Consider the following 8350-nt stretch of genomic DNA (forward strand, 5'->3'; position numbering starts at 1 on the left):
GGTGTAGAAGGGACTCAATGCAGACAGGCAAGCGGCAAGTGAACTCTGCAATACATGCAGTGCTTGCCCAGGTAAAGGGCTTTCAAGGAATTTGCCATTTCACCCCCAGGAGTAACAGACCTTCACACAGAGTTCCTGCCAGCGTGATGGCAGCTGGGAGGATGGAGCCCTGGGTGTCCCTGCAGTGCAGTTTTACCAGTGGCAGAAGACAGTGCTCTCTCTCAGCAGATTTAAGGCAGATTATAGTATGGAAATCAACTGAATCAAAACTGATTTTCTTTCGCTAGCTCATTTCTTTCAAGGATCTCAGAACACTTTATGTAATACTTGCAATGGAACAATTCTGGGTAGTCTACAGGCTTATCTTATTGTATATGGCACATAGATTCTGTCAAGACTGGCACACAGATAAATGTAAACAATAATTGCCAAACCACATCCGACCAACAAGGCATGTAATCCAGCATCCTGTCTGAATGTGCAAGCAACCCTATTATGGGAAACTTTCCTTCTAAACCTATAATTTAGCAATTGATTTATGTTCTGACACATGAGGGTAACAAGCGCTATAGAAATATATGAACATTAAATTTTGTTTATTACCTTTGCTATTTGTTGTTCTGTTGATCACAGCAACGAGATCTAGTCGCAGTGACTTTCACATGTTAGTTACATATCAGGTAAAATAATTCCTTCCCTTAGTTTTGTGGTATTAAGAGGGTAAATAGTTGGCCCCTGATTTACCTTCTCTACTCCATTTATTTTATACAGCTCTATATCCCCTCAGTCTTCTTTCCAAACAGTCAGTCATTTCTCTCTCTCTTTTTATATGGAATTTTTTCATGGCTCATGACATTTGTGAACTTCTGTTTATGAACCTCTTCTATTTCTGCTTTGAGTTAGTATCAGTACTGTGCACAGTATCCCAGATGGGAGGAAAGGCACCCCATCAATTTATTAAGTAGCATGACTATTTTCAGTATCATTTTCAATCCCATTTTTTATACATCCTGCCATTTGTTTACTTTGGGCCAAAGTTTTCACTGAATAGACCACAAGGATGCCCAGATCTTAAGGAGTATATACAGTTAATTCAGATTCCAATGAAGGGGACTTCTCACTCACGTATTTCCTTCCAAACGTGCATTACTTTGTGACTGACAATACTGCATCTGCCATGATGGTGCCTATTCACTTAGCTTGGTTAGGTCATCTGAAATTCCTCTAATCTTCTCTGGTCTTGACCAACTTAAATAAATGGTTGCAGTGTTGTTGTAGCTGTATTGGTGCCAGGATATTAGAGAGACCAAATTCTGTTGGTCCAGTAAAAGATGTTATATCGCCTACCTTGTTACCTACAAATTTTGCAACCTCAGTCTTCCCCTTTTCGTAAACAATATTTTAGATGCTGGCCCCACTGCGGAAGCTTGGCTGCTCAGAAGTAAAGCCCTTCCCTCCCCCCCCCCCCCGTGTGGATTCACACAAAAAGGTTCCATCACTGGGACACCTCACAGTCTTCTCTTATGCATATTTTACAAACACATGAGGGAGGACCAGAGACCTGGTGACATACATGAGGTCACACAGAAAGTCTGGGGCAGAGTAAGGAACTGAACCTATATTTCCCTATGCCCAGGCTACCACGCTAGCCACTTGGCCATCCTTCCTGTCCCATAGTCAGTCTTTGCGGAAGAGTCTGCTACCTCTCTACTGAAACTGCTAACAAGAGGACCAAATAACAGTGGTTGCTTCTGATGTGCACATCCATCCACAAGTGGTTGGGTTGGTACCGACCAAGATCATTTCACATAGGCCAGCAGATATCAGAGGGCAACATCTTTTGGTCATTACCAATCAAGTCTGGAGTTGATCCCGAGAACATATTCCATTACCAGTCCCCCCAAGCCATTCGGTCACCACAGTGCTCACTCAGTTTCTCTTTTATAGGACAGCTGACCCATTGCCCTCGCTCAGTCACCTGCCCGACTTTCAGAAGATCCATGAAGCAGCATGCCGGCTGGGTCCCCCTTGTCTGACTTCAGGGAGCTCATGGTTAATGAATCGAAGCCATTTCCTACAAGTTCTTTTCTATTCAGTCACCAACATACTGTGGCTGGCACGAGCAATAAGGGACCGGCCTGAAAGCTAGTGTATTATAAATGATTTATTGGTCTAATAAACAGTCTCAAATTATCCGCCTCCTTCCCTTCCCCCTCGCCCCAAGGACTAATACAGCCACTGTACAAACATTTTGTGCCTCACATTATGTAATGTTACAGAGAAGAAAAATAAGAATACGGCCCCCCTGAGATTCTCTATGGCTGACAAGTTCCCTTCCCCCATCCATCCAGCCTGCCTGCCTGTTAAACAACAGTCTTTGAAACCATGGCAGACACGTTTTAGGCAGATCTCAGACAGAAACAGATTGCTCCACTCTCTGTCATGGAAAACATTTTGCAGCTGTTCTCTTCTTGGTAATGCTTTTTCCTCAGGCATCCCAGAGAACACATTAATTACCTTCCTTCCACCCACTGCCCTCTCCTGGCCCTGTTGCTCACTCTTAGGGGTTTATCTGCCAGCTCCTCACTATGTCTTGCTTTGCAATAGCTCAGTGGTGGCCAACCTGTGGCTCCGGAGCCATATGCGGCTCTTCAGAAGTTAGTATGTGGCTCCTTGTATATGCACCAACTCTGGGACTGGAACTACAGCTGCCAACTTTCCAGTGTGCCGGGGGGGTGCTCACTGCTCAAGCCCTGGCTCTGCCATAGGCCCTGCCCCCACTCCACCCCTTCCCACCCTCTCCCCTGAGACTGCCATGCCCTCGCTCCTTTCCCTCCCCCCCAGAGCCTCCTGCATGCCATGAAACATCTGATCGAGAGGTGGGGAGAGGGAGGGGGAGGCGCTGATTGGCAGGGATGCCGGTGTGTGGGAGGAGTGGGGGAGGCTGATGGGGGACTGCTGACGAATTACTGTGGCTCTTTGGCAATGTACATTGGTAAATTCTGGCTCCTTCTCAGGCTCAGGTTGGCCAACCCTGGAATATCTAGAAACAAGATAGACAGTCTGAAAAATAGCCTCTCTGCATTCTAGAGCACTTACTAGATGGGCATTCCTCATCTGAATTATGGTGCCTAGCTGAGGAACTTGCTGTCACAGTATGTTCCATTGTAGTGTTGCACTGGGGGTGAGGCAGAAGAGAAAGGCATTGTCGGTTGTAGAATTTTGTCCTACTAGATAAGATTTGTAGTCTCAAATCTTGCCTCCTATCCTACCAGACCAGATATTTGGTCCATCTAATCCAGCTCTGCAGATGCCTCACCCTATTAGATAAGGCCTTTGGTTAATCTAGTCTAGGGATTGGCAACCTTTGGCACGTGGCGTGTCAGAGAAATCCACTGGTGGGCTGGGATGGTTTGTTTACCTGCAGCATCTTCAGGTTTGGCCAATCGCAGCTCCCACTGACCGCGGTTCACCGTTCCAGGCCAAATGGGGGCTGCGGGAAGCGGTGCAGGCCGAAGGATGTGCTGGCCACCGCTTCCCGCAGCCCCCATTGGCCTGGAACAGCAAACTGCGGCCAGTGGGAGCTGCGATCAGCTGAACCTGTGGACACTGGAGATAAACAAACCACCCCGGCCCACCAGCGGATTTCCCTGATGGGCCGCGTGCCAAAGGTTTCTGATCCCTGATCTAGTCCAATATACCATCATCTACTGTGCTGGATCAGATTATTGGTCTATCTAGTCTGGTAGCAACCCTCTCGTCTTCTGTTTTCTGTAATTCTCCACACTTCAGAGCAAGGCAAAAACTGTTCCTAGGACAGCTATCCAAATGAGCAATCCTGTGCATGGACAGGGGCTAAAGTACCTTCCAGTCTGACATACACTCATCTAATGACCTGAAACAATTGTATGATTAGAAAGGAAGCATTCAGTGGTTAAAGCACAGAGAATTCAGCAAAACTAGGTTCTCTTTCCAGCTACAGCACTGACTTACTTGAGCAAGTCACAACCTCTGTGCCCAAATTTCCCCACTTGTAAAATGGGAATAATAAACCTATTTCAGATGGTTTGAGAGAGTTACCGTACTACCATTTCTAGGTTGATTTGAGAGCCTCAGGCCAGATACAATGGAAGAGCAGAGTATTATTATTAGAGACCCTTATCCTGAATGCTAAGAGGTAGGATAATGTGACCCAATGCTAAGATAAGAGCTGCCCTGAATACGTGTCCCAGATTTAACCATTTTTGAGCTTTGAAAAAGAGCTCCAGTCACTTTCTTTCCTCCTTGCTCTGTGCGATCTGGCCTCAACTCAAACGTTAGCACAAGTGCCAAAACACTGAGACAGCCCATTCCCTGTGCTATTTCCAGCTCAGCCAGGCAGTTTGGGTAATGTCACTAGAAAGGCAGATGCATGCAGTTTGCTTACCAAAGAGGTTTGGACAAGTGTGTGTGTCAAAATCTAAAGTCCAGGATGTTTCTCCAACTCAACCTTTGGAATAGGATCATCTTGTGAGAATAGGACCAACAGATCCTGCTTACCTAGCTGAAAGGCAACTAAAGTGTTTTGTGGCTTATGGACTAATGAACTCTTAGGGTTTGTGTACACTATGGAGTCTATGCTGGCATAGCTACATCGGCATAGTCCCATAGTGTAAACTCAGTGTACTCTGACAGAAACAAGCATTCTAATGGTGTAGGAACACCACCTCCTCAAATGATGTTAGCTGCATGGACAGAAGCACTCCTCCATCAACATAGCTGTGTCTGCAATAGGGTTGTCATAAATATAAAGGGAAGGCTAACCATCTTTAAATCCCTCCTGGCCAGAAGAAAAACCCTTTCACCTGTAAAGGGTTAAGAAGCTAAAGATAACCTCGCTGGCACCTGACCAAAATGACCAATGAGGAGACAAGATACTTTCAAAGCTGGGGACGGACGGACAAAGGGTTCTCTCTGTCTGTGTGTTGCTTTTGCCGGGACCAGAGCAAGAATGCAGGTCAGAACTCCTGTAAAGGGTTAATAAGCTAGCTAGTTAGATATGCGTTAGATTCTGTTTTGTTTAAATGGCTGATAAAATAAGTTGTGCTGAATGGAATGTATATTCCTGTTTGTGTGTCTTTTTGTAACTTAACGTTTTGCCTAGAGGGATTCTCTATGTTTTGAATCTGATTACCCTGCAAGGTATTTACCATCCTGATTTTACAGAGGTGATTCTTTTTACTTTTTCTTCTATTAAAATTCTTCTTTTAAGAACCTGATTGTTTTTTCATTGTGCTTAAGATCCAAGGGTTTGGGTCTGTATTCACCTATGCAAATTGGTGAGGATTTTATCAAGCCTTCCCCAGGAAAGCGGGTGTAGGGCTTGGGGGGATTTTGGGGGGAAAGGCGTTTCCAAGTGGGCTCTTTCCCTGTTATATTTGTTAGACGTTTGGTGGTGGCAGCAATAAAGTCCAGGGACAAAAGGAAAAATAGTTTGTACCTTGGGGAAGTTTTAACCTAACCTGGTAAAAATAAGCTTAGGGGGTTTTTCATGCAGGTCCCCACATCTGTACCCTAGAGTTCAGAGTGGGGAAGGAACCTTGACAGGGGTATTGTCAATGTAGCTAGGTGTGTGTTTTTTTTCATACCCCTGACCTATGTAGCTATGCCAACATAACTTTTAAGTTAGACCAAGCCTTACTCTAGGAGAGTCCTGAACCACTTAGCCATTATGAAAAAAGGATCAAACATTCTTTTGTTTATACAGTCCTGCACTGTCTCAAAGTTGCTCTGTTTACAGACTAGTACTGCTTGAGTGAATACAGCTACTGGAAAAAGCTGGTAAAGATTCTTCTAAAGCAGCCTGGAGTTTTCCCATGTATGAAGTGAAAAGTACAGAGACCGAAGGTGACTGCGAGGTCTTCTACTTGGTGTGTGTTTCATATATGTCCACCCTTCACTCAGCAACCACATAATCTCAGGGATGTTTGTGACTTTTCACTTACTTGTGCTCTGAAGGGATACAGCTGTGTGTCAGTTTCTCTCTCAGGGGTAGGAGTCTCGCTCTCCAGATAAGCCAAGGACTCCACCTCCTTGGGTGTTAGAAGAATCCAAATAGAACAAGAGTTGAAAACCTTCATCCAGTTTCTTTTGATGGGTCACCCCGTCTTCCAAATTATAACAGTTTTTCTTCTCCTACTTGTTACAGGAGAGCAGAGGGAAACTTACTCCCAGAAGCTGAGACAGAAGCTCCAGGTTTTGGGCCTGAAAAAAAGGAAACAAGCACCAAATGCATTTCCCAAGCCCTTCACGTCACCACCTGTCCCCCACATGTCTTCTCTCCCTCCAGGATCTCCTCACAAACAGCCTCAGTAGCAACCTTCCATCCCTAGGCATTTCCCTTTCCAGCCACCTGGTTCTCTATGAGGCTCTTCCAGTAACTAGCCAGACTCCTCCTAGGGCTCTAAAACTCCTCCCCCCACCCCGCAAACTACTATAACAAAATACTACCTCTTATCTTAATCTCAGTTGGGGGGAAGCAGTTGCTTATATCCCCAGACATGCCTTCCCAGCATTCTTTACTATCACCTCTAACTCCCTCATGTGCCTTGCAATTGCAACTCCAAAAATTTTCCTGTTCTGGTCAGAAATCCCAGACCAGAACTATGCTGGGTCTGTAGTCTGCCTTAAAGGGCCAGCACACCCTGTTACCATGGAGCCCCTGCCCTTTTCCCTCCCCTCTCTCTACTTCCTTGTTACCCCCTCATTGCATCACCTCTGAAATTAGTTTGTAAATTCCTTGGGGCAGGGACCATGATTTTTTATTTGAATTGGTTGGTGCTTAGCAGACATTTGGGCAAATTGTTAAAACAACAGTATGTGGTGTTGTTAAAGTGGATTAATCTGCATTTCCTGGGTGGTTTAAATCACCTGGCCCAATAACACCACTCAGAGTTGATTGCCCAGCCCAGGTACCCACTGCCTGCTTTGCCATGTTCACAAATGAAATTAGTGTAGATGAGAAGTGTTGGATTGGACCCAGAAGTATCCTGCTTATCCACAGAGCAGATATACCAGGTGCTGCTTTTTGCCACCCATAGGCCTCAGTATAGGTGGAGTTCACTTGATTTGTTGGGACGGGGTGAGGGAGATGCTTAAATTCCACCCACCCTCAGAAATACCTGATTCCTTCCAGACCACAGACACTTTTACCTCAGTGCAGGCTTCAAGAGGATTCTTCCCCCAGGGAACTTAGACAACAGGGGATAGGTTCCTTCTCTATTCACCCTAGAGCCGTGACCAGCACTGCCTGTGCTCCTAGCTCTCATCTGCTATTGATACGTTGACGCCTACCTTCGATCGGGCCATGACTGCCCACTTGTTAAATTTTCAGATGAGCACCTTCATGCTTTCTCCCCTACTGCCCTCCTGCATGGGAAGAGCTCCCTGTAAATGTCCAAAAAACTAGTTCATTATCCACCTCCTTAAAACTCTTCTTTTCTGTGATGACCCCAAAACAAGTTTCAAGTTTATGGCTGACTTAGAACAACGCTTCCTCAGCTCTCGTCCCCTAGTGCCCCTCCTCTACTTGGCTACATTGATGACATCTTCATCATATGGACCCACGGGAAGGAGGCCCTTGAAGAATTTCACCTGGATTTCAACAATTTCTACCCCACCATCAACCTCAGCCTGGATCTGTCCACACAAGAGAGCCACTTCCTGGATACTACAGTGCAAATAAGTGATGGTCACATAAACACCACCCTATACTGGAAACCTACTAATTGTTATACTTTCCTACATGCCTCCACTTCCATCTAGGACACATCACATGATCCATTGTCTACAGCCAAGCCCTAAGATATAACCGAATTTGCTCCAGTCCCTCAGACAAAGACAAACACCTACAAGATCTTTATCAGACATTCTTAAAACTACAATACCCACCTGGGGAAGTGATGAAACAGACTGACAGAGTGAGATGGGTACCCAGAAGACACCCTCTACAGGACAGGCCCAACAAGGAAAATAACAGAATATCACTGGCCATCACGTACAGCTCCCAGCTAAAACCTCTCCAGCACATCATCAACGATCTACAACCTATCCTGGAAAATGATCTCTCACTCTCAAAGACCTTGGGAGACAGGCCAGTCCTCGCTTACAGACAGCTCCCCAACCTGAAGCAAATACTCACCAGCAACTACACACCACACCACAGAAACACTAACCCATGAACCAATCCCTGTAACGAACCCCGTTGCCTCCTCTGTCCCCATATCTACTCTAGAGACACCATCAGAGGACCCAACCACAGAAGCCACACCATCAGGGACTCATTCACCTGCACATCTACCAATGTGATATA

At 45.7% G+C, this 8350-nt stretch overlaps 1 long non-coding RNA gene across 1 annotated transcript in view; it reads right to left on the reverse strand.

Annotated features, from left to right (window-relative positions):
- LOC122459090 overlaps positions 1-6295 on the reverse strand; it is a 46557-nt gene extending 40262 nt beyond the window's left edge. Inside the window, exon 1 of the long non-coding RNA XR_006279557.1 lies at positions 5974-6295. This is a non-coding gene — a long non-coding RNA (uncharacterized LOC122459090). The remainder of the gene's footprint in view (positions 1-5973) is intronic.
- Positions 6296-8350: the final 2055 nt, after the last annotated feature.

This window comes from Dermochelys coriacea, chromosome 1, assembly GCF_009764565.3.
Source record: "Dermochelys coriacea isolate rDerCor1 chromosome 1, rDerCor1.pri.v4, whole genome shotgun sequence".
In the NCBI taxonomy this organism is placed as follows: domain Eukaryota; kingdom Metazoa; phylum Chordata; order Testudines; family Dermochelyidae; genus Dermochelys; species Dermochelys coriacea.